We start from the raw sequence: 25,414 nt of genomic DNA, 5'->3' as shown, positions 1-25,414 counted from the left end.
GCTCCAAATATCATTCTCTGGAATCCTGGTTCTGACGCCATGTCTCTCTCCTACTTTGTACACAATAGAAGAGTCTTAATGGGTTCTGTTTAAGCAGCTTTATTATATACAAACACATCACGATAGAAGTTTACTGACTTTAACTTATATAGAAACTAACTACTGCAATCATACATGCTCACTCTGGCTGCACTCTCAAAATGGCACAAGGACTAGCATGTGCCCGGTATTTTATACATGCACGTTCAGTCATTGATATGCTTCTTAAAGACAGCACATACACTCTGATCTACATTCCTGAAAAGCCTGCAAATCCAGGAGGACCACTCATCTCCAAGACACTGATGTGAAAATTGGCCTCAGAAGAAGACCAGGTCCATTGAGCTGTCCTCCTTTTGAAATGACCCATCCCCCCACCTCAGAAGAAAGGTGCCCATCGTGGCTGTGCCCAGAAGGGAAGGAACAAAAGGTCTCCTGAAGAATACAAGTGAAGAATCCAGCCACCACTTAACCCAATCTCAACATACATTTGTCAGAATTATGGGAAGGTCCATAGGATGTTAAGACCACTGCACTACCAGAAGCCATTGTAAAGACCTCATGTGATACCTGGCTAGTGGGACCAGTCAGACTGAAGCTATGTACCCCAAATTCTTTCAGAAGGAGAGTGGCCAGAGGCTTGAATATTCAGTTCTGGACACCAGAAGCTCTGCAATCTGAGAAACACTTTCCAACTGGTAACCTATAAATTCTAGGTGTCTGACCTGGCTGAAGACTTGACCTCTGGTAAATGACAGTAATCCCAAAGGAGTTGCACAGCTGGAATAAGATGTCCCTAGCCCTAAGGATGGTCTCATGGGAGTTGTTAGGAGCAAATCGTCCAGGTATTGAAAGACCTGAAACCCCTGCAGGTGGAGGCAGACTGCCATGCATTTGCTGAACACCCAGGAGTAGTGGTAAGACTAAATGGAAGCACTCTGAATAATGATCAGCTCCCAGCTGGAAGTGTGGAAACCTCCTGGAATGCCTCTCATGTTATATAATGGTATGCGTCCTTGAGGTCTTTTGAGCACATTTAGTCACCCTGCCTGAGCAAAGGTAAAATATAGTGTACCACAACCATCCAGAACTTGGGTCTTTGTTTTTTTTTTTAACAAAGTGATTGAGCTTGCACAAATCCAAGATTGGCCTGAGGTCCTTATTCTTTGGAACAAAAAGAATCTCGAGTAAACTCTGGATTCCTCATTGGTCTGAGGGACCTCTTGGATGACACAACTTGTCAGCAGCTTTTGAAGGTTGACTGTTGCTTCCTGTTTTTGATGGGTGGAACATTTCAGAGATGTGAGGGATTCAAATTTGAAAGTTCTAAAACAGGAACTGAATGGTCTCTGGGTATAAAAATCTAGAAATCCATGCATATAAAGTGATAGCCTCTCAAGCTTTTGGGTATAAAGCCCTGACTGCTTCCAGTGCAGGACAGTTGGGCAACCCTTCAGGAACATTGAAAGGGCCTCTTGGCGAAAGCCCAGATTTTGAAGACCATCCATCTCGTGGGTGGTGTCTACTGTGGTTACTTCTCCTACTGCAGGAAAGGGGGGGGGGGGACTCAAGAGCAGCATATTGAAAAAACTGCTGTAACTCACTGCCAACATCTTTCTCCCCTTTGTTTCCGGAAGAAAGATGAGGAGTGCCAAAATGTATGCCGATGACAGACTTCTATCAATCTTGGTCAGTCCTGGTTAAAGTGTTCAACTTTCAGCCCAAACAGTTAGGTTCCATCAAAGGGGGCATTAATAAGATGCCTTAAAGCAATTTGCAAAGTTACACAATCTCATCCAAGCATGGTGATACATGGTAATGCTGCCAGTGGCTTGGGATGTTAGCTAACAACTGCAAAGTGAACAACTAAGCCTCCAGAGAATTTTGCGCTTTTGGAGTTTGCTGAGTCTTAACCTTTGACACTTCTGACACTATTCTGTTGAAGAGTAGGCAAATGAACTAAATAAGTACTCTCAGCACAAATGTAGCTGAGGCGTAACAGCACTTCCCTATGTCGTCCAATGCCCAAGAGTCCTTATTTGGGGGATGGCCTGAGGAACTCTTTCAAAATGTCCTTCACGGTGGCTGCCACCACCATCACAGCAGGACCTTTACTCCAGTGTACTCCATCTTTAGGATGAGTAAGTATCTTATCTGGTTTTGTGGGAATACGTTCCACTGTAAAGGGCCTCTTTCATGCCCTCTGAGACACTAGGTCAATCAGCCATTGGCTCCAATCTTTTGGAAGAGAAGACAATTGGCCGTAAACAGCTCATATCCACTGTACCTCAGGGAGGAAACTAAGCTGACTATGCAGAAGCACCAGGGAGCGATCCTGGTGCTACGGGAAAGACGTCTAATTGCATTTATGCCTGAAGAAATATTATCAACTACTCCAAGTCCAAACTTTTGGCATGCCAAACAACCAGAATGAGAGTTGATGAAGCCAACTTAAGGCTTTGGAAGTCCATTGGGGGGGGGGACCCCACTTGATCAGAAATGAAGAAGCCCAGATCTGAGGTGGAGAAGGGAGGACACCAGCAAAAACTCTGTTGGTGTAGATGGAGAAAAAAGCAACCTAATCTCCCCCCAAGCAGCCCTCATAGACAGAAATGGACTGGAGACACTCAATGCCAGAGAAGGTGCCTTCCCTGTAATCGGCACCAAAGGCAACCTGCTTGGAGATGTCAAACACCCCAGAAGGCACAACAGAGGAAGAAGTTGGAGCAGACTTGGGGTCCTTGACACCATGCTGATGACTGCAATCACTTATCTTCCTCGCTGGAAGATGCAGAACTGCCTAAATGGAGAAGACCTCTTTCACCACCAACTTCACACTCCTCTCATTTACAGCCAGAGAGCAGAAGTCTTTACAAATGGAGCAAGGAGACTCCTGAAGGACTACACAGAGTCAGTAAAGGCATTTATTGCGAGAGTCCTGTGAAGGCAATGTATGACTACACTCTACACATTTTTGAACCTCTCTGGATCCATAATGAAACCTGCACAAACTCAAACAAGCGTATGACACAAAAACACAACTACTCTATTGATACAGGCACAAACTACTAACAGTAGCCAACAAGGAACACACAAAATCCCAAAAATGCTAGAAACACTATAGGCAGGAAAAAGACAGAACACCAAGTTAAACCTAACCTACACTACCTAAAACTATCATTTAAACCTAAATACACACCAAAAGGTAGAGGACGAGGGAGCAAAAGCACACTCAAAATGAGCCAAAAAGGATACACTCCAGCACAGCAATGACCATAGTTGTAGTTCAGGAATGGCAGCCAAATAGATATGAGGTTCTCTAGGTGAGCAAGGCATTAGGGGTAGATGTGGCAGAGCTCAGCCAGCTGAAGTCTTGGAGATTTGGCTGGTCTCAGATAAGTCAGATCTAACAAACCACAGGTTGAATCCAGGCAGGAAAAGAGGACATTGGTGTGACGCCGCCCATGCACTGGCCCAGTAATCAAGGAGTCTCAGTCCTCACCACTAACATCAGTGAGGGGCGTCCACATTGGGAAGGATAAACACACACACAGAGTACAATTTCCCTTAAGAGCACACAGAAATCACAGTCTGGGGCTGGTTTCTCCCCAGATTCCCAATAAGACTCCCCACTGGCACAGCTATATGGTCCAGATCTCAGCCTAGTGGTCAATCTGAAACCTTCAGCACCCTCTCTGTCCAACCAGTGCTTCATGTCCCTGCCCAAGTAGCTGACACACACACACACACACACACTTTAAGATTTGATTTAAATACAAACACCCACACACACTCCTGGGGAAGGCTGGTACAGGTTCTCCAGCTGTGCCCCCATTCTGCTAGGCTATAAGGTAGTAATCACTGCCACCAACCACTAATATCAGCTACTAATAAGGCCCTTACCAAAGGGTGCCCAATTTTACTGTGCAATATTATCCAAATAGTGCGACTGAGCAGCAAGACTATTGAAGTGGCGTTGTACAGTATCACTATATACATGCAATGTACTCTAGAGCTTAAAATATCTCTACATAAAACAGCCACAGTTGACAGGTTTAACAATATTTAATAATAAAAACACAAGACAATACTTCATACTACACAGTGCTAGTCAAGAGTTCAGACATTACAGGAAAATGCTTAAAATAATACTGTAGAATAGTTCTGACATAAATATAGGAAACAGCTAGACTAAACTTAATATTTTTCTATTTTTTCCTAAGAGGAATCACAGTTCTAAATAAACTTACATATAGAGCAAAAGCAGAGTGCAGGTGAGTTGTCAGCTTTAGACAAAAGGCTCTCTCTCTGAGATAGTCTTTTAAATTGATAATACATCACTGCTGACTCATTTTAGATTACATCATTCTTCTCTTGTTTCCCAAGCTAACAGAAACTCAGAGATTAACATAGCTTTGATCTTGCACCTGGTCAGGAAACCACAGCAATTAAAGACATATATGTAAAATCTAGCACTTAACTCTGGTCTCAAAACAACAGAATCTGCAGGTTTGGCATCACAGCTCCGAGTTTGAGATCAAATAGTCATACAAGGCTTGACTTATCAGCTTTCTTCCAGCACAGTGCACCGTTACATTTTTGACGTTCACCATTTAATACAATTTTCTTCCATTTAAGAGAACAAGCCTGTGGCTTATATTAATATTTACAAATGACAGAATTATCTACAAAATTCTATCTAGCTAGGCTGGCAGCCTTCACAATCGGATCACACTAGCTCACTTCCTCCAAAGGAAGCTCTGGAAGTTTGGACTGTAACTTCCAATGGGCGCAGCTTAATCTTTTGATAGAACCAAATTATTTTCACATTTCATTCAAATGTTCGGATCTCTGGAATAAGGTTTACTAAAGCATAAATGTCTTCAGCTCAAGCTATAGCGATAGTATTCTTCAGGTTTTAGGTCATAAACTGAATTTAAATGCCACAGTAAACATGAGAAAGTACAGTTTTGTACCTACCATAAACGTAGATGTTCGAGTGCTAATACAGCTGCAGTCCTAACAGATGGGTTCTCCTGCCGTCAGGCAGGTCCTCAGTCAGCCGAATTCCAAAGTCTAGGTCCGGCGTCGGTTGTCGTCGCTTCTTCCCTGACGTCAGTGCGACAGGGGTATAAAGGAACCAGCCGACGCCATTTTCTTCAGTTTTTCTTGCCCCAGATGTCAGGTGCCCCCAGAAGGAAGGCAATACATAAAATTATGTAATAATGCAATGCAATATAATCAAAGACCAGTAATTGCAAGCAAATACACCATAAAAGAAGACCCCTAGAGGGGAAGGAGGGAGGGAAACCTGGACTGCAGCTGTATTAGCACTCGAACATCTACATTTATGGTAGGTACAAAACTGTACTATGTTCACTGTGCATACAGCTGCAGACATAACAGATGCGTAGAATCCCAAAGCTAAGAAAGGGGTGGTAGGCACTAGGTGGAGCTAGGAGGAGCCAAAATGCCCTGCAAGACTGCAGTGGCAAAGCCTGCTCTAGATTTGGAGTATAATGGTAGGTTGTAGTGCCTAGAGAAGGTGTGCACAGAACTCCAAGTGGCTGCTTCTAAAATATCCTTGGTAGGAACTCCTCTGAGGAAGGCTGCAGAGGTGGCTGTGGCCCTGGTAGAATGAGTTCTAATGCCTGTAGGTACAGTTTTGCCATGAAAGGAATAACCAAAAGCGTATGCAGTGGGCTATCCATTTTGAGATTGTCTGTTTGGATATTGACCACAAAAAGCATAGGCCACAAAAAGCTGTTCTGATTTTCTGAAAGGTTTTGTTCTGTCCAAATAATAACGCAGTTATCTGTGGATGTCCAAGGAATGCAGTAATCTCTCCCCTTTGTTTTGAGGATTAGGATAAAAAGTAGGTAAATGTATGGCCTGATTTAAAGCTACCTTGGATACCACTTTAGGCATAAAGGACGGGTTGGTACGTAATGAAACTCTGTCCTGATGGAAGATGATAAAAGGCTGGACAGCCATAACAGCCTGTAGTTCTGAAACTCTATGAGCTGAAGTGATAGCCAGAAGGAAAGCTGTTTCCAGGACAAATATTGTAAATCTGATGAGGCAGCTGGTTCAAAAGGAGGCAAAGTCAGTTTTTCCAAAATGAAATTAAGATCCCAAGCAGGTATTGGTTGTTTCCTTGGAGGTCTTAAATTCTTAGCCCCTCTAAGGAACTGTCTTAATAGAGGGTGAGAGAATAAAGGTGGATCAGTGTTGTATTCTGCAGAAATGGCTGAGGCATGGATTTTGATGGAGGAGAACGAAAGTCCACTGCTTAGCAGTTCAGCCAAATATTGTAGTATTCGAGGTAAATTCAGTTTTCCAGGGCACTGGCCCTTTTTCTCATTCCAAACACAAAAACGTTTCCATTTTGCAGAGTAAGCTTTTCTAGTTGATGGCCTTCTGGCCTCCAAAATGACATCCTGCACCTCTCCTTGGAGAGCAGGGCTTGCTGCGATGCTAAGGAATCTTCCATGCGGCTAGATGAGTGTTTTCAGCTGACTGTGAAGAGTTTTGAAGCTGTGCTGAGTCAGAAGAAGAGGCATTAGAGGCAGGGTCCATGGTGGAAAATGCGTCAGGCTCCTCAGGAGTGGGTACCAGTGTTGCCTTGGCCAGTCCGGAGCAATGAGGATCATCTGTGGTCTGTCTGCTCTGGTCTTCAATAGGACTTTGGGCAGCAGAGGAAGACGTGGGAAGGCATAAACTGTCATTGATGTCCAACTGAAAGAGAGAGCGTCCACTCTCCAGGCCTTTGGATGAAAGATCCTTGAGCAGAATTTTGCCAATTGATTTTTGTGGGAAGCAAAGAGATCTATGTCTGGCCTTCCCCATTCTTGGATTATTTCTGTAAAAACTTTTAGATGCAACTTCCATTCATGTGGATCTGTCATATTCCTGCTTAGGTTGTCTGCCAGCGCGTTTTCCTTGCCTGGCAAGTACTGTGCTTGTAGTTCCATTTGTAAGTCCATGGCAATGTTCCAAAGTGACATGGCCAGTCTGCATAAGGGATAAGAATGTGTTCCTCCCTGCTTGTTTATGTATCACATAACTGTGGTGTTGTCTGTTCTTATCAATAGCTGACCTGGTTGTAGAAGGTCCTTGAAAGCTGTAATAGCATTTATCACTGCTAGCATTTCTTTTTGATTGATGTGAAGGTGCTTATCTTTTTGGGTCCATTTGCCCTGAATGCACCGGTCTGTCATGTGCGCCCCCCCAGGCGTAGTCCGAGGCGTCTGTTGTGATGACTTGATTTGCTTGAGGCTTGCTGAATGGAAGACCTGTGTTTGTTTGGCATGCTTGAACCCACCACAGAAATTCCTTTTGCAGACATGGAATTAGTGGTATTATTGTTTCCAAACTGTGGCTGTGTTGAGACCATATGTTTTTTAGGTACCATTGTAGTTCTCATATGCAGCTTTGCACATGGGATTAGTAAGATGCAAGATGCCATGAATCCCAGAGCCTGCAGGATTCTCCTTGCAGTCAGCCTGGTGTAATTTGCCAGTGTTCTGAAATATTGAATTAGTTGCCCCCGCTTCTCTGGCGTGAGGTAGGCCATCTGGGTGTTTGTGTCCAAATTGGCACCCAGGAAAATTATCTTCAGAGAGGGTATTAGTCTTGATTTCTCTTTGTTGACTGTGTATCCTAGAGAGTTTAATAACATTATTACATAAGCCAGATGTTTCAGAAGAATGTGCTTGCTGTCCGCTTGGATCAGGCAGTCGTCCAAATAAGGGTATATTTGTATCCCTTGAAGTCTGCAGTAGGCAATTACTGATGTCAGGCATTTCGTGAATACTCTGGGCGCAGTAGATAAACCAAAGGGCAATGCAGAGAATTGATAATGGGTTGAACCTGCAAGAAATCTGAGGTATCTTCTGCAATTTTGTCTGATTGGGACATGCAGGTATGCCTCCTTGAGGTCCAATGTTACCAGCCAAGACTCCTTGCCCAGCATGAGAAGAAGTTGCTGTAGAGTGAGCATCTTGAATTTTGGTGCAGTAGAAATGTGTTTAGGATGGATAGGTCCAAAATCGTCTCCAATCTTTTCCCTTCCTTGGTACCAGAAATAGCCTGGAATAAAACCTTGACCCCGTTATGCGTAGGTACCTCTTGAATAGCTTTCATGTTTATAAGATCTGAAATTTGCTTTTGTGCCTCTGCCCTTTGATTGTGTGGCAGGTTTGGCATGCCTTTCATTTTTGGAAGGGTATGAAAATGGAATTTGTAGGCTCTGTTTATAATGTTCAGGATCCATTTGTCCTTTGTGACAATATGCCAATTTTTTGAGAATAGTGCCAGCTTTCCTCCTAAGGGGGCTGCCATTTGAGACCTGTTGGCATGCAAAGGGGAAAGTCATTGGTTTTGCTTTCTGAAAGATTGCGAGTTGTCCTCACCACCTCTGTGTAGGAGCTTGCCATTGTCTGCCTCTGTACGAGCCTTGTGTTTGCCCTCTGCCCCTCGGGCGCCTGTATCTGCCTCTTTGGGGTCTGTCTGTGGCAGGAAAGGAACAGTTTTTGGAAGGCCAATTTCTACTAAAACATGGGGGTTGAACCTGCAGAAATTCTTTCACAGTTTGCATTGATTTAGCCTTTTCCTCCATTTTCCGTAATACTTCCTCAGCATTTGCCCCAAATAGTACATCCTTTTGAAGAGGGGCGTCTAGTAATTTAGCTTTGACATGATCAGGCAAGGCTTGTTCCTTGAGCCAGGCATGCCTACGTATGACTGAGCCTGTAACAGCAGCTCTACATGAGGCCTCTAGAGCATCAAAACCACATTGTAAGGTATGTTTACCCACTTGTTCTGCACTATGCATCAAATCCTGCAACTCCTTCATGTCTGGTTGTTCAGGTTGTGACATTTTACTTTTCAATTGAGATAACAGAAACTGTTGGTATTTTAGCATATGAAACTGACAGTTTAAGGCCCTCATGGATAAGGTAGCCAAGATATATACCTTTTTTCCCCACCTTTCTAAGGATCTGGAATCCCTCTCGGAAGGCAATGGGTTTTTGGCAATGGAGGCCTTAACTCCCTTGGGCCCCTGTGAGATGGTTTTTAGGTCAGCAGCATGGCTTTTGTATAGAAATTGGTGTGAGTCAGGAACCCTGTAGTACCTGTCAGGCTTAACTGGAGCTGGAGGAAGAGAGTCCGGGTTAAGGCAGGCCTCCGAGTAAACATCATCTAGGATGTCCAGGACAGGAGGAATAGCCAGAGGCCTGTGCTGGGGTAACAAAAGAAATTCCCTGAGCCTTTTCTTGGAATCTGAATAATCCTGGCCTTCCCAGTGGAAGTGTTCCCTTAAGGTATGCAGAGTTTCACCAAATGAATAATCCTCGGGGGGGGGGGATACAGATGGAATAGATTCCTCTGCATCAGAGTCTTCGAAAGGGGAGTAAGACTGTTCCTGATAATCAGAGTGCTCTGAAATAATGCAGCCCTGATCAGAGGAGGGGGAATCTTCCTCCACTCTGGGTCTTTTGTCCGGAAGTGGCTGAGAACCTCTGATTAGAGTAATTAAATCCTCAGCCATTTTAAGCATCTGTTTCTTAGGCATGGGGCCTGGAGATGGGCCCTGTGTAGCTGGTCTCTTAGGGTGCATGGTAGCTTTAGACTTGGTGAAAGCCTTGATGGAGAAAGAAGAGGAAGTTCTGAAGACACCTTGAGTGGAGGTGGACCTGTCCACATTCTGTGTTTCAACGCCAAGAGTGGCTTCGGTATCTGTAGTCAGGGTGTGGGCCGAGGAGCCTGCGACCTCGGGTACAGGAGACACCGGCAAAGATGTGTCATCGGTAATCAGGGGCTGTGTAGGAGCCTCGCTGAGAACAGGAGCACGTGTAGTCGGCTTTGGCGTGGTGTCGGTAGAGGCCGCGGACCTCGAGTGTCGGTCCTTGTCTTTGCGTTTTTTAGACAAAACCAGAGTCGGAGTATCCGACGACATAGTATAGTTAAATGCTTTCCCAAAATAATGCTGGGCGAACTCCGCCAGACGCTTAATAGTGCGTTTATTGAATGTAGCACAAAAGCGACAGACCGAGACGTCATGGTCTGGGCCTAAACAAGGTATACAGAGGGAATGGAAATCCTTATGCGGTATTTGCTTCCCACAAGAAATATAATTATTAACTTTGTCTGACATCGGTCTGAGGCAAGAAAAAGTTTCCCCAACGGGGTACTTAGCTTTTAAGAAGACTTCGGTTCCAAATTTTTCATAATCTCAGGAGCTGGCCGATCGGCACTTGCGAACTGCTTCTGCTTCGGGCACCGCGCGGCAAGAAAGACTGAAGAAAATGGCGTTGGCTGGGTCCTTTATACCCGTCGCACTGACGTCAGGGAAGAAGCGACGACAACCGACGCCGGACCTAGACTTTGGAATTCGGCCGACCGAGAACCCACCTGATGGCAGGAGAACCCATCTGTTATGACTGCAGCTGTATGCACGATGAACATCAATTGTGTTTGCAATACTTTAACAACTTACAGTATCTAATCAACCACCAAAGGTATACACACAATGTCAGCAGCATTTTTTTCATCTAATTGAGAGCTTTCACAAGAGGCCAAGCAGTTCTGTGTTCTTTGCTCATTGAGATATTTAATAAAACATGAAATTTATGACTATATGAACCAATTAATCTCTCTCTATCTGCACTAGACTGAGATCAACTATCAATACATGAGTTTGCCACTGTGTAAGCTTTAAGAGGAAATCTAATACTTTGTAGCAAGGCTTTGGAATTACTTATGCAAATATGAACAAGCAATAATTGATGTCTAGAAGCGATAGTAGGATGTAACTGCATCTGGAAGCTGTAATGAGTTTAAACAGTAAGTGGTGACATGAGAAACAGAATAAACTAAACAAAAAAGCAGGTTATTTTTCTTTATAGGAAGAAAGTACAGTTGTGTAAAATCTTACCATGACAGTAGATGTCTTCTCTTCACTGTCGCAATATTCATTACAATAGGAATCCACTGCCAAAGGCAGCCCAACATCTGGCCAGTATACCAAACCCTTTAGGTTGCTTTAAGGTATGCTGTACATCACATGTATGCTCCTCACATAGGGCATAAAGGTGACCTCCGCATGTACCATCCTCAGAACTGACAGCCCAAGTAAGAATGCCAGTCCAAGAAAAAGAGAGGTAATCAGTACATCCAGAAGAGAAATGGACCAGGGGGTGGAAGGAGGGAGTGAATGCTGCAATACTGAAGAGGACATCTACCATTATGGTAAGATTTTACACAACTGTACTATGTCTTTCCATTTCACTGTTGCAGTATTCATTACAAGAAGAGAGTGCCAAAGCTCAGTAAGAAGAGGGAGGAAGGACCAGCAGAGCTCTCTAGAAAGCCATAAAAGGATGGCCCTAGCAAAATCAGCTCTAGCTCTGGAAATTCCATCCAACTTGTACAGCTTGATAAAAGTATGCAGAGAAGCCCAGGTAGCTGCCTCAAGAATAGAGTTAGTATCCAAACCCTTGAAAAAAGCACCAGAAGAAGCCACAGCTGTAATACAATGAGCCTTAACAGAAGACGGAAGCCTCTTTCCATGAAAGGAATAATAAAAAAAAAAAAATGGCTTTAGAAATCCAAAAAGAAATATCATTCTTGAACACAGCTAATCATAAGTATCTAAAATGAAAGGAAAGAAAAAGCTGATCAGATTTCCTAATAGTATTAGTCTTATCCAAATAAAATTGGAGTGGTTTATGCACATCCAATGTGTGCAGCACCTTCTCACTGATTGCAGAGAAGGGAATAAAGTGGGCAAATGAGTAGACTGATTCAAGGGCAACTCATTCACCACCTTGGCCATACAAGAAGGATAGGTATGCAAGGACACCCTGTCTATATGAAACACTAAAAAAGGAGGACAAGCCATATGGGCTTGAAGCTCAGACACCCATCTGGCAGAAGTAAAGGCTAACAAAAGTACAGTCCTCCAAGAGCAATGCTACATAGAAGCTGAATCTGCAGACTCAAAATGAGCTTCAGTCAATTTTTCCAAAACAACATTAAGATCCCAGGGAAGAGAAACAGGCTTCCTGGGAGGCCTAATATGAAGGATGCCATTAAGGAACTGTTTAGCCTCAAATCTAGATAAGGAGTTACAGGCAGACAAGCAGAGACAGTCGGTCTTAATAGAGGAATAAGCCTACCCAGCATTGAGCAATTCACAGATAAGACAGAACCAAATTTGGATAAGTAGGATTTCCTGGCCTGTAGGACATGAAACATATCCTCAGAAAAAAAAAGTGTCTATGTGGAGTCAAAATCCTATCACCCACAGTGCCAGTTAAGAGTGGACAGGTGGGGATGGATGACAGATTCTTGTCTTGTGAGAGTAGGTCCCCCTGTGAGGTAACTTGTGATGACTGCCCTTGGCTAAATGCAGAAGAGGGAACTAATGCTGTCTCTGCCAAAAGGGAGTCACCAAGATGTTGGGAGCATCCGGTTGAATTTTTAACAGGACTTTTGGAATGACGGAAAGGGGAGGGAAAACGAAGAAACATCCCCTTCCAAGGAAAAAGGGCATCCACCTTCCAAACCAGAGGACCTGGGATTTTGGCACAAAAAAGAGAAAGTCTGTTCAGACGGGAGGCAAAAAGATCTATTTGGAGTACCCCACTGGTGGACAATGTCCAGAAACCCATCCCTGTGAAGCAACCATTTGCAGGATTGAATTAATGATCTGCCTAGTGTGTCTGCCACAATATTTTGACCTGAGGGATTGTAAACATCCTGAAGAGTCACTTGATACTGAATAGCAAGTTCCCACACCAGGAGTGCCAACTGGCAAAGAAGATAAGATCTTGTCCCTGACCCCCCCCCCCCATTTGTTTACATACCACATCACTGTGATATTGTCTGCAAACACATTGGGAGGTCCCAGGGAGAAGAGGATGAAAAGTCCGAGGAGCCAGCAGAAGAGCTCTCATCTCTTTGACACAGATGTGCTCTTTCTGTTGATGAGGTGACCACACCTACAACTTTACAAAAGCTGTTCCCCAACCCATGTTTGAGGTGTCTGTGAACAGCTCCTGAGAGGGAAGAGGAGGGTGAAAAGGGAGCGCTGGGATAAATCCACCACTGAAGTTCCTTCTTGAGTCAAGATAGAAGAGGAACTACAACTCTAGGGTATGCACAAATTGAAACCAAACTGACTTCAGAAACCACTGAAACTTTCTTGTGGAGTTTGGCCAGAGGGAGCATAGGAATGGTGGATGCCAGGAATCCCAGAGCTCTCAGAAACTCACTGGCTGTTATAGAGGCCAGAGTTTGAAAGAAGGAAAAAAGTTATGTACTCACCATAACGTTCCATCTGAGTAGTTATACTTCATTTTTCTGCAACCTGTGGGTATACGGATCCAAGCTGGCAACTTTTTTCTAGCATCTGCTCCAAGCTCCTCCCCTTACCCATAATGCCCTATCTTCCCTCAGATCGAGTTTGCTGCAACTAACAATATATATGCAACTCAATCCAATAACCAACCTGAAAACAGGATAAGGTCTGGGGGATGGAGGGAGGGAATGTTGCAGTAAAATTAAGTATAACTACTCAGATAGAACGTTATGGTGAGTACATAACTTCTTTATCTGAAGTAGTTAATTTTATCTGCAACCTGTGGGACAGAGTCCCCAGCTACTCCAATCCTGGGAGGCCCTTATGGAAGGATATTCCTGAGCACCACAGAGCCAAAGGATGCTCTACCTCTCGAAATCAGATCCAATTTGTAATGGGAAATGAAGGTATGTGAATTGGCCCATGTCGCTGCTGCGCAAATATCTTCCAAGGGTACTCTGGAACAAAAGGCAGCAGAAGTCACCGTGGACCAGGTAGAGTGAGCTTTAACTATACCAGGAGGTAATAACCCTTTTGCTTTGTAAGCATGTGAAATGCAACGAGTGATCTATCTGGCTAAAGAAACTTTAGAAATAGCTTTTCCCATAAATGCTTTGGAAAAAGAAAAAAATTGATTACTCTTGCAGAAAGACTCCATTCTATGAAGATAAAAACGAAGTTGTCTATGAACATCCAACAAACGGAGTTTGTATTTACCTTTATTTTGAAAATTGGGAAAGAAAAACGGGCAGATTAACGGACTGGTTTACGTTTGCTTCAGATGCCACTTTAGATGAGAAGGAAGGGTTAGTACGGAGGGAAACCCTATCCTTATGGAAGACCAAATAGGGAGGTACGGCAGAAAGCTTGAAGCTCAGAAACTCTCCTAGCCAAAGTGATGGCTACTAGGAAAGCTGTCTTCCAGGACAAACATTTTTAAGTCCACTGACACTGCAGGTTCAAAGGGAGGGGCAACCAATGCCTGTAAAACAAAAGTAAGGTCACAAGGAGAAACAGAATCCTTGACAGGGGAGCCATAGCAGAAAAGTACCTTTGAGGAAAGCCTTGCACGGCCTAGAGGAGGCCAAGGCCATGTTGTCTTCGCCAACGTGAAAACTGGAAATGGCTGCCAATTGTACTTTCACTGTGGAGGAACTAGCGCCTTGCTGAAAAATACTAGACAGGAAGTCCAACACTGCTGGAAAAGGAGCTGTAAAGGATCTATTTCTCTTTGTGAAGTCCAAATGGAAAAGCGCTTCCATTTACTGCAATATAGCTTTCTAGTGGAATCTTTAAGAGGCGCCACTAGAATAGATTTGACCTGGGATGAAAGACCGGGAGTCCTGGCGGTTAACAGAACTGGAGCAACCAAGCTGTAAGCTTGAGATTGCCCAGATTAGGTGGACATGTCCCCGACGGATGGGAAATTAAATCCGGGCAGGGATCCAGAGCCCATGGGGGAGCTAATAAATGAGACCAAAGAAATGGGAACCAAACCTGACGAGGCCAGAATGGGACAATGAGGATCACTTTGCACAATAGTCAACAAGCTTTCTGAAGAAACTTCGGAATGAGTGGCAATGGAGGATAAGCATACAGAAGCCCGGGGGGCCAAGCGTGGACTACAGCATCTCTGGGGACTTCCCCTGGTTAGGGAATCAGAGCGAAGAACTCGCTGCACTTTGCGTTGGAAGGAGATGCGAAGAGATCGCAGCACGGCTGGCCCCATGCCAGGAAAATCTCTTCCGCTGCTGACTGTTTCAGAGACCACTCAGAGGGCATCAGAATGGCCCGGCTCAATCTGTCCGCTAAAATGTTGGGGCACCCCGGGATGTGCGTTGCTATCAGACACCGACCGGTGGAAATCGCCCATTCCCACACTCTCATGGTCTCGTGACAGAGGGTAGGATCTGGTTCCCCCCCTGCTTGTTGATATACCAGACGACAGACATGTTATGTTGTCCAACTGAACTGCAATCAATCCGAGAGGGAAGACTGTGTGAAAGGCTTCCAACACTAAAAGCACTGCCCTCATCTCTACAACATTTATGTGCAAATTGGTCTCTGTCTGGGACCACGTGCCTTGGACCATCCTTCCCAGTGTCCCCCCACCTGAGTTGGGAGGTGTCCGTGGTCACTGTGGTTTGGACTAGGGTTGATGCAAATGGACGTCCTGTTGATATCTCTGGTGACGTCAACCACCAAAGAAGAGATGTCCTGCAGACTTGGCTGATCTTGATCGGAAATTCCATGGGTAGGTCTAGCCAGGACCACTGGACCGCCAGGGTCCACTGAAGAACCCACATGTTAAGTCGTGCATACGGGAGAATAGATATGGCGGCAGCCATGGAACCTAGAGCCCGGAGAACCTCGCTCACCTTTGAAGACTGGGAGTTTGCTATGTGGCTCCTGAGATGTAGAATCCTGTCTGGAGTTAGAAATACCTTCATCTGCAAAGTGTCTAACCTTGCCCCAATGAAGTCTAGAATTTGTACTGGTTGCAATTGGGATTTGTGAACATTGACTGTAATTCCCAGTGAGTCTGCTAATCAAATTAAATAATCTCGGGCCAGACACAAGTGATGCTTGTTGTGCGCAGCGAAGAGCCAGTTGTCCAGGTAAGGAAACACCTGAATACCTTGAATCCTCAGGTGTGCCGCTACAACTGCCATTACCTTGGTGAACACCCTGGGGGCTGTGGTGAGACCAAAGGGTAGGGCCCTGAACTGAAAGTGACTGGCTCCCAGCCAGAAATGCAGAAACCTCCTGGAGCTTCTGTGTATTTTGATGTGGTAGTAAGCATCCTGAAGGTCTAACGAGCACATCCAGTCACACTCTCGGAGATAAGGTAGAATGGACTGTAGAGTGACCATCTGGAATTTCTGTTTTGCTACCGACAGGTTTAATGTGGACAGGTCTAGAATGGGCCTGAGGTTCCCTGTTTTTTTTGGCACCAAAAAGATCCTTGAGTAGACGCCTAATCTGGACTGATTTTTGATGGCTCATTTGATAAGCAGCTTTGAAACCTCTACAGCTGCAGCCTCCCTGTGAGCGGGTCGAACATCCGGGAGGTGTCTTGAAATGTTTGGGGGGCAATGAAAGGAATAGAGTAACCTCTGGATATTATCTGAAGAGCTCAGCGATCTGTCATAACTCCCATGCCGCTGGGTGTAAGGACAATCGTCCCCCGAATGCCTCCAGAGTAGGACAGTCGGGCAACTTCTCAGGGCTGCTGACTGGGTCTATCAGAAAAGGATTCCCTAGACCCGAAGTTCCTAGGACCCCCTCTACCTCTGGGTCGGCGTCGATCTTGTCCCCCTCTGCCTCTGGGGGAATAGCTGTTCTGAGAATCCCAGGAAAACAGATTTTCAGAACCACATCTTCTTCTGCCCTCTGATTCCTAGAGAAGGACCGCTGAGGGTTAGAGAAGCGGACTCCAACAGCAGAGTCTTCCCGTCCTTTTCGCTCTAGACCAGTGTGTCACGTACTGTCTTCCCAAAGAGGGAAGAGCCGTCATTGGGAGCGCTGATAAACGCCTTGAAAGGGTCCACGAACTGACACAATTTGAGAAAGGCATGACGCCTCATGGCTATGCCTGCCCCAGCCGCTCTAGCTGCTCCTTCCGTGGTGTGAGAAAGCCGCATAGATCTATTAGAGACCGATTTCAGAGTGGACATTTTCACTGAAAACAGCTGTTTGTCCTGCGGCGATAAAGACTCTGGGGGCGAATCAGCAAATTCCAAAGCAAGGTCTCGCTGTAGTCGAATCACGTGCCAAATAGTTCAGTGCACAGATAGAAAAAGTCACTGAAGAGTATACGCGCTTCCCAAACCTATCTACCAACCTGGACTCCTTGTCTGGAGGGTGGACTAAGGAACTCTCCTGTGCTAGTTCCTTGTGGCCGCTGAAACCAACATAGCATCAACCGGAGCTCCTTTCGACCAGGGTTGTCTATCCGAAGGAGGAGCTAAGACCTTGTCAAGACGTTTGGGAATGGGCTCTACGGTGTCAGGCTCTTCCATGCCCTCGTGGTGATGAGGTCCACCACAGGGTCTGCTGGTGGGGAAACCCAGGAAGTAGATGAGCCCGTGCCAAAGGCCTCCAGGAACACAGACTCATCCCTAGAAGGTTTTGGGGTTGACAAACCTCTCTTCTGGCGGAGGCTTTCCATAATTTATCCAAAGGAGAGGTCTTCGGGAGGTGACCTGGGGGAACCTTCTCCTTCATCTAAGTCTGTGTCAGTGGTGAGGGACTCAGGAGAGTCCAGGTGCCTCCTTTTGCACTTGTGGTGGCCCTCTTCAGTGAGACTTTCAGAAGGGGATCCGCGAGCTGCGGGGATTTCCTCAGGGAAAGTGACCTGGGGATCATCTGGCACAGGATGAAAGGAGTCACCACCAAATCCAGGGGGGCCTGGGTGGTATCCGAGGAAATGGGCTGGGGTCTCAATCCCTGGGAGAGAACCCTCTCCACCACTTTAAAGGCCGAAGGAGAAGTCCTTCCCGGATCCAAAGTGGGGACCGGGGCCGATGACAGGGCAGTCTGAGGTCCGAGGGAACAGATCGGATCCGAAAGGGTTGGAGCCGAAGAATCCATTCCCCCCCGAGTCAGACTCCCTGTCCACGGCTCCGAGGAACTCAAGGTAACAGCCGGAGTCGAGGTTGGAGGAACCATCGGCGCCGAGCTACCAGCTTCGAAAAACCTCGGATCCAAAAGCCCCGAAGCATGGATCGGGGAAGGAGAGATGGGGTGGAAAAGAGGCATAGAGGTCGCCCCTCCAGAGGGAGAGGGACCTGGCAAGACTCCCATCTGAATTTAGGTCTGAAAAAATCTCTGCATCATCCCGTCCATATCCACTTCAGATAAGCTCTGAGTCGACCTTGAAGAGGCCACCGACTCGGATCTGGCTGGTCTGCGCAGAGGGGTGGAGGGCCTCGGAGAAACAGGCCTCCTGGATTTGGATGGAGGGCTGAGAAAGAGCTCCCTGTCTGGGGATCTCTTGCGATGCTCATCTTTTTCTCCCTTTCTTCTCTGCGTTTTTCCTTCTCCTCATCTTCGCCAGCCTCGCTGACTGAAGATCTGCCCTTAGAGGACCCATCGCCAGATGAAGAGGGAGGTTGAATCCCTGTCTGGGGGAGTGTACCAGAGACAGAGGCAGAATCCAGCATGGCAACTGAGAGAAGGCCTTTGGCGACTAACTTAGCCTTGTGATCCCTAAGGGCCCTGGGGTTGAATCCAGAACAAATAGCACACTGGGTAGATAGACGTGCTACTCATAGAAATATCACACACAACAGTGTGACCATCAGCAGGGGAAAGCTTATGGCCACACTGTACATTTTTTGAATACAGGCTTTGGCTGATCAGCCATAGCCCTGTGTTCAAAGGTAAGGATACTACCTTCCCACAAAAGAAAAAAACAACACACACACAAAAGAAGGGGAAGGGTAGGCCTGAAAACTACTCTACTACCAACAAAACTTTTTTTTTTTTTTTTTTTAAAAACTCTACCAACGTGCTACTACAGAAGGGGAGGAAGGGTAATCTAACACAAACACACTATGAAAGACAAAATTTCCACTTACTATCCCTATATAGCTCAGAGCAAAGGAGACGACGATGCACACTACTGGCGCAGCAAACGAGATCTGAAGGAAGACAGGAGATGGTAGGGCATTATGGGTAAGGGGAGGAACTCTGAGCAGATGCTAGAAAAAAGTTGCCGGTTCGGATCCGATAAGGACCCGTATACCCACAGGTTGCAGATAAAATGAAGTAAACTACTTCAGATTGAGTGTTAAGGCATTGGGAGAAGGTAGAGATGCCAGCATTGGCACAGTCTGGATCCTGCACCCCAGAAATACATGGTCTTGAAAAGGAGTCAGAAAATACTTTTTGAAGTTTATTGTGGACCCCAGAATTTGAATAAGGGAAATGGCAAAATGAAAATTTTGCAACAGGTTCCCTGGCAAAGACGCATGAAACAAAAGGTAGTCTAAGTAAGTGAAGACTTGGATCCCCTGAAACTTGCAAACAGCAATCATAAGAGTGAAGCGAGGCATTTGGTGAATACCCTTGGGGCAGTAGAAAGTCAAAGGACAAAGTGGAGAACTGAAAATGCCAGGAAGCAACAAAGAAATGTAAAAACTTCCTGAAATGGAGATAAATTGGGATATGAAGATAAGCATCCTTGAGATCAAGAGACACCATGTAAGTGTGAGGAAGCAAGAGAGGGAACAGAGTCTGAAGGGACAACATTCAAAAGGAGAGCACCTTCAGGGTAGTATTTAATTAAAACAGGTCTAGAATTGGTCTCCAAGTACCCTCTTTTCTGGGTACCAGAAACATCCTGGAGAACCCCCCCCCCCCTTTGAGAGACAGACACTTCTTGAATAGTACCCAGAGTCAAAAGGTCCCAAAACACCTCTGGAAAAAAGAAAAGTTGTTCCTGGGGGGGGGGGGGTTGGGGGAATGAGGAATACCCATGAAGGGGGAAGGGATTTCCAAACCATGAAATACCTCTGAGGGATAATGGGCAGAACTCAGGAATCTTGACTAATCAGTAATCAAACAGGTGGAGAGAAAATGGAAAGTGGTTGGGAAGAACAGGATAGTCGCACAGCACCTGGTTTACCAGGAAAAGGAGACTTCTGAGGCACAGAAGTCTGAGTAGCCTTTGCAGAAGGAGCTGGCTTGCCACCCTTTTTACCCTTAGGAGGAGGACGAGATTACCTGTGAACAATGGCTGGCTTATTGGGGTAGTTTCTCTGAAATTTAGGAACAGGAAAAACAAACACATGCTTAACTCATTCACTCCAAAGCAGCTCAGGAAAATGCTGTCGGCTTACTTCTACCATAAGAATAACAGTGCAGCCTGAGCTCATTTTCAGATAATCCACTTGTTAATACCATACAGAAAACAAATGTTCATAACTTTTTAACCATAAGAGCTATACTAAAAATGTAAATGCGAAAGTTTAGTACACACTGATCTTTCCAAGGGTGTAAATGTTGATAGTGTGTATCTATATTATTAAATATCTGCCAAGGAATGCTGATGTTACACACATTTTTTTTTTTTTTTACCTTTTTGGTAAAACAAATCACATCTTAGTGAACTTGAAATAAACAGCACGACTAACTCTTGAAAAAACAAAGGGTGATGTAAAACATAATTTTGTTCAACCATTCATTCAAGCACTCAAACAGTTAGAGTGATAATGTGGTTTGTTGGCACCCTTTTTATTTTAAAATGTAATGTTTCCTTTTTTGTCTGAAGTCTTCAAATGGTGGTCAACGAAAAGCGCTTCACATTAAATTTTTTGGAGTTGTCCTAGCTATATCGGAGCTTGTGTTTATCTTAGTGAAATTACCATGTAGACCCATACAATTTGTAATTAATTTGTTGATATGAATGTCAGCTTTAAAATGATACCTCAACCATTATCCTGTGATGCTCCTTTACTGACAGAGAAATATGATTATATTTCTTATAATCTGATAAACAAAACATAGTATCTCATTAACTGTAATACACAGAGACTACATATCAATGTAGAAGTTGTGTGGCTCAATGTCAGTTTCAAAATGATACATCATGTGTGTCATCACTATGCTTCCTTGCAAAGATAAGGTCATAATAATGAGAAATATTCTAATTTCCATAATGCGACAAATAAGCAAGTATTGATTTCTGTCCTTGTCATAGATGAACATTATTTTTTTGCAGAAACTGAGGTTTGTTCTGCTCTGAATATTACACTTCACCCCTGACCTTGCCTTACTTCCTTGCACACATTTACCGAAATATGGAAAAGTATTATTATCCTGCAAACAAATTGACATGTCCATGTATGATACTCACTATTCATATTATTGCATGAAGTTGTATGTTTTGATAGTGGCTTCAAAAGGATCTCACTTATCTTTTCTAGCAGTTATTTGCCAAAATATGAAAAATTGTAATACTTTTCATAACCCAAGTAAAAAACTTTTAGTTATGTACTCACCATAAATAGAAGTTATGTTCTTACCATAACGTTCCATGTTAGTTGTCTTCCTTCTCGCCTTCTTTCTTGCTGGATGGGTTCGGAGCCGACCTCGGCTCTGACTCGGCCACTCTAAAAGCTCGAGAGTTGGTTCCACCGGCTCGAGGCTGCCCCTATATCCCACAATGCTAGGCGTGAATTACCTCAGATCTCGTTTGTGAGCTAGGCCCAGCTAAAAATACAACCAGAAAAACTGGAGAGTCCACCTCTATAAACAAAGGGAAAGAGGAAAGGTGACCTAAAACCTGATCCAGGAAATTATGCACCGCAGAGCATATACCTATAGCAAACAGGTGGTAGAAAGAGAGGTCACAATCAAACTCCTCCAGGTCTGTCCAGGCCAGGGGGAAGGAGGGTGGGACGCAAGAAAGAAGGCGAGAAGAAGACAACTAACATGGAACGTTATGGTAAGAACATAACTTCTATATGTTAAGTTGTCTCTCGCCTTCATTCTTGCTGGATGGGACCGCGTCCCTAGCACCTTGTCCCGGGTGGCCTAACGGAACAGACTCTTGAGAACAGTGGTACCAAAGTTAGCTCTATGCCTAGAAGCTAAATCCAACTTATAATGTGAAATGAAAGTGTGAGGAGTAGCCCAAGTAGCCGCTGCACAAATGGTGTCAATAGGCAGTCTGTCTTGGAAGGCTATAGAAGTAGCCAAAGCTCTGGTGGAGTGGGCCTTAGGTTTGTTAGGCAGCTTTTGGTGTCTAATTTCATAAACAATTGAAATCAGAGATGTTAGCCATCTAGATAGTGATACCTTGGAAACAGAAAGTCCCTTTCTGCCTTCCGCATAAGAGACAAACAGCTGGTCAGTTTTTCTAAATTGTTTGGTCCTATCCAAATAGTACCTTAACTGACGAACATCTAGCCAATGCAATTTTTGTTCAGACCTATTAGAATATTCTGGAAAAAACACAGGGAGGTCAATGCTTTGATTTAGGTTAGACGCAGAGGCTACCTTAGGTAAAAAGGACAGGTTGGTTCGTAAGGATACCCTGTCTTTGTGGAACAACAGATATGGTGGTCGACAGCTGAGTGCATGAAGTTCTGAAACTCTTCTAGCTGAAGTAATAGCTACCAGAAAGAGTGTCTTCCATGACAGCAATTTTAATGAACAGGAAGCTGCAGGTTCGAAAGGGGGGAGAATCAAAGAACTGAGAACTAAATTAAGGTCCCAAGGAGGAGGAGGATTTCTTATAGGAGGTCTGAGTAGAAAAACTCCCTTCAAAAAGGCTTTGCAAAGCTTGTGGGACATTATGGCAGACTCTGAAATGCCCACATGAAAGTTAGATATAGCTGCCAATTGAACTTTGAGAGTAGAAGGAGATGAACCTGCATGAAAGAGTTCAGCTAGAAAATCAAGAACCATATGGATGGGAGCAGTGAAAGGATCTAAGTCCCTTCCTTGAGCCCAATAGGCAAAACGTTTCCATTTACTAAGATAAATTTTTCGAGTGGAAGATTTATGTGACGCTATTAAAATATCTCGAACAGTGTGAGATATTTGAGGAAGCCTGGCTAAGGTAGGAACTGGAGGAACCAAGCAGTGAGGTTGAGAAGTTAGGGAGCGATGAAACTGACCCGACTGATGGGTCAAAAGATCTGGAACTAGGTCCAGATGCCAGGGTTGCTCCAACAGAAATTGATGTAGAAAGGGGAACCAAACCGGTCGAGGCCAGTAAGGAGCAATGAGGATCAAAGAGGCCTTCTGAGCGATGGCTTTCTGTATCACTTGAGAAATTAGTGGGAAGGGAGGAAATGCATACAGAAGCCCCCAGGGCCAAACTTGGACTAGAGCGTCTCTGCTGGGCTGGCCTGGTAACGGGAATAGGGTGAAATAATCTCTGCACTTGCTGTTTTGGGGAGTAGCAAAAAGGTCGCAAGGCTGACCCCACTTGAGAAAATTTTTTCTCACAACAGAATCTTTCAGAGACCACTCGTGAGGCATGAGGATAGCTCTGCTCAACTTGTCCGCGATTTGATTGGACTTCCCGGGGATGTGCATTGCTATCAGAAATCGCTGAAAAGAAATCGCCCATTGCCACAGTCTGAGTGCTTCTCGACATAGGATATAGGACCTGATTCCGCCTTGTTTGTTGATATACCACACTACAGATATATTGTCCGTCTGGATTGCTATCGTTCTCAAGGGAAGAGAGTCTTGAAGGGCTTGCAACGCTAAAAGCACTGCTCTCATCTCTAGAACATTTATATGCAAGTGGCATTCGTCTGGTTGCCATGTGCCCTGGACAGTTCTGCCCTGATAATGCCCCCCCCCACCCGATCAGGGAGGCGTCCGTTGTCAGAGTAGCAACCGGAGGGGAAGGAACAAAGGGTCTTCCCAAGAAGAGCTGAGGGGAAGACATCCACCACAGAAGATGATTCTTGCATGTTTGCGTAATCATAATGGTGTGGGACATCGGAAGTTGCTGGTATGACCATTGTGTGAAGAGCATCCATTGAAGGATTCTCATGTAGAATCTGGCTAATGGAAGCAGAGGTATGGCAGCCGCCATAATCCCCAATACTTTCAGAACTAACCTGGCTTTGACTCTGTTGCTGCTGAAGAGGACAGAGACCAGTTTGTGTATGTCTGTTATTCTCTGATCTGTTAGTCTCGCAGATATGTTGACTGTGTCTAGATTTGCGCCTATGAAGGTAATAGCACGACAAGGCGACAAAACAGACTTTTCGCAATTTATTGAAATGCCTTACTTTTGACAAATGCGAAAGGTGTAGTCCCTGGCCATTAGAAGAAGATGCTTGGTGGGAGCTGTGAGGAGCCAGTCGTCCAAATATGGAAACACCTGGAATCCTTGACGTCTCAGGTGAGAAGCTACCACTGCCATGCATTTGGTAAACACCCGGGGGGCAATGGTGAGACCAAAGGGCAGGGCCCTGAAATGAAAATGACTGGTTCCCAGCCTGAAGCGGAGGAATCTTCTGGAGCGTCTGTTCATTTTTATGTGATAGTACGCATCCTAAAGGTCTATAGAGCACATCCAGTTTTCCTTTCCCAATAGGGGAAGGATGGACTGTAGCGTGACCATCCGAAATCTTGTTTTCTTGACAGACTTGTTCAAGACACTGAGATCCAAAATTGGTCTCCAGTCCCCTGTTTTCTTTGGAACTAAAAAGAACCTGGAGTAGATTCCGGATCCTTGCTGGTCTGCTGGAACTGGCTGAATTGCTCTTTTTGCAAGCAGTTTTGAAATTTCCAAAGCTGCAAGATCCCTTTGAGCGGGTGGAACATCAAGAAGGGATTTTTTTGATTGGTTTGGAATGCGAACGAAGGGAATGGAATAGCCTTCGGAAATGATGGACTGTACCCACTTGTCTTGAGTTAGGGATAGCCAGGCTTCCGGGTACAGTGACAATCTTCCCCCGACTGCCTCCGAAGGTGGACAGTCGGGCAACACCTCAGGGATGCTGAAAGGGCTTATCGGAAAAGGTTTCTCGATTGCCTTGGTTCTGCGGACCCCCTCTGCCTCTGGGGCGACGTCTACCATTATTGTTCCCTCCTCTGCCTCTGGAGGGGACCGACTCTGTGCGTCAGGCAAATTCCCTTGAGATTGTTTGCGGAACCACATTTTCCCACTTTTCTGGCCTTTGGGGTAAGGTCTAGAAGGAGTAGAAAAACGGACTCCGACGGCAGATAGAGTTTTGCCATCCGTCTCGCACCTAGTCAAGGTTTCTTTCACTTGAGGACCAAAGAGAGATGATCCATCAAACGGGGAATTAGTGAAAGACGTTTTAAAGGGGTCCGCAAAATTGCATAGTCGCATCCAGGCATGCCGGCATAAGGCGACACCTGTCCCTGCGGCTCTACTCGCTCCATCAGCCGCATATGAAAGGAGGCGCATGGAGGAGTTAGCTATAGAATTCAGGGTAGTCAGCTGGGTGTTCATCTTGTCCTGAAAACCTGCAGCTGTAGGATCCTTCAACATCTCACTCGCTTCCT

Source organism: Protopterus annectens, chromosome 3.part0 (genome assembly GCF_019279795.1).
Source record: "Protopterus annectens isolate FY-2018-M chromosome 3.part0, PAN1.0, whole genome shotgun sequence".
Classification (NCBI taxonomy): Eukaryota; Metazoa; Chordata; order Ceratodontiformes; family Protopteridae; genus Protopterus; species Protopterus annectens.
Note: the sequence above shows the minus strand (reverse complement) of the source record.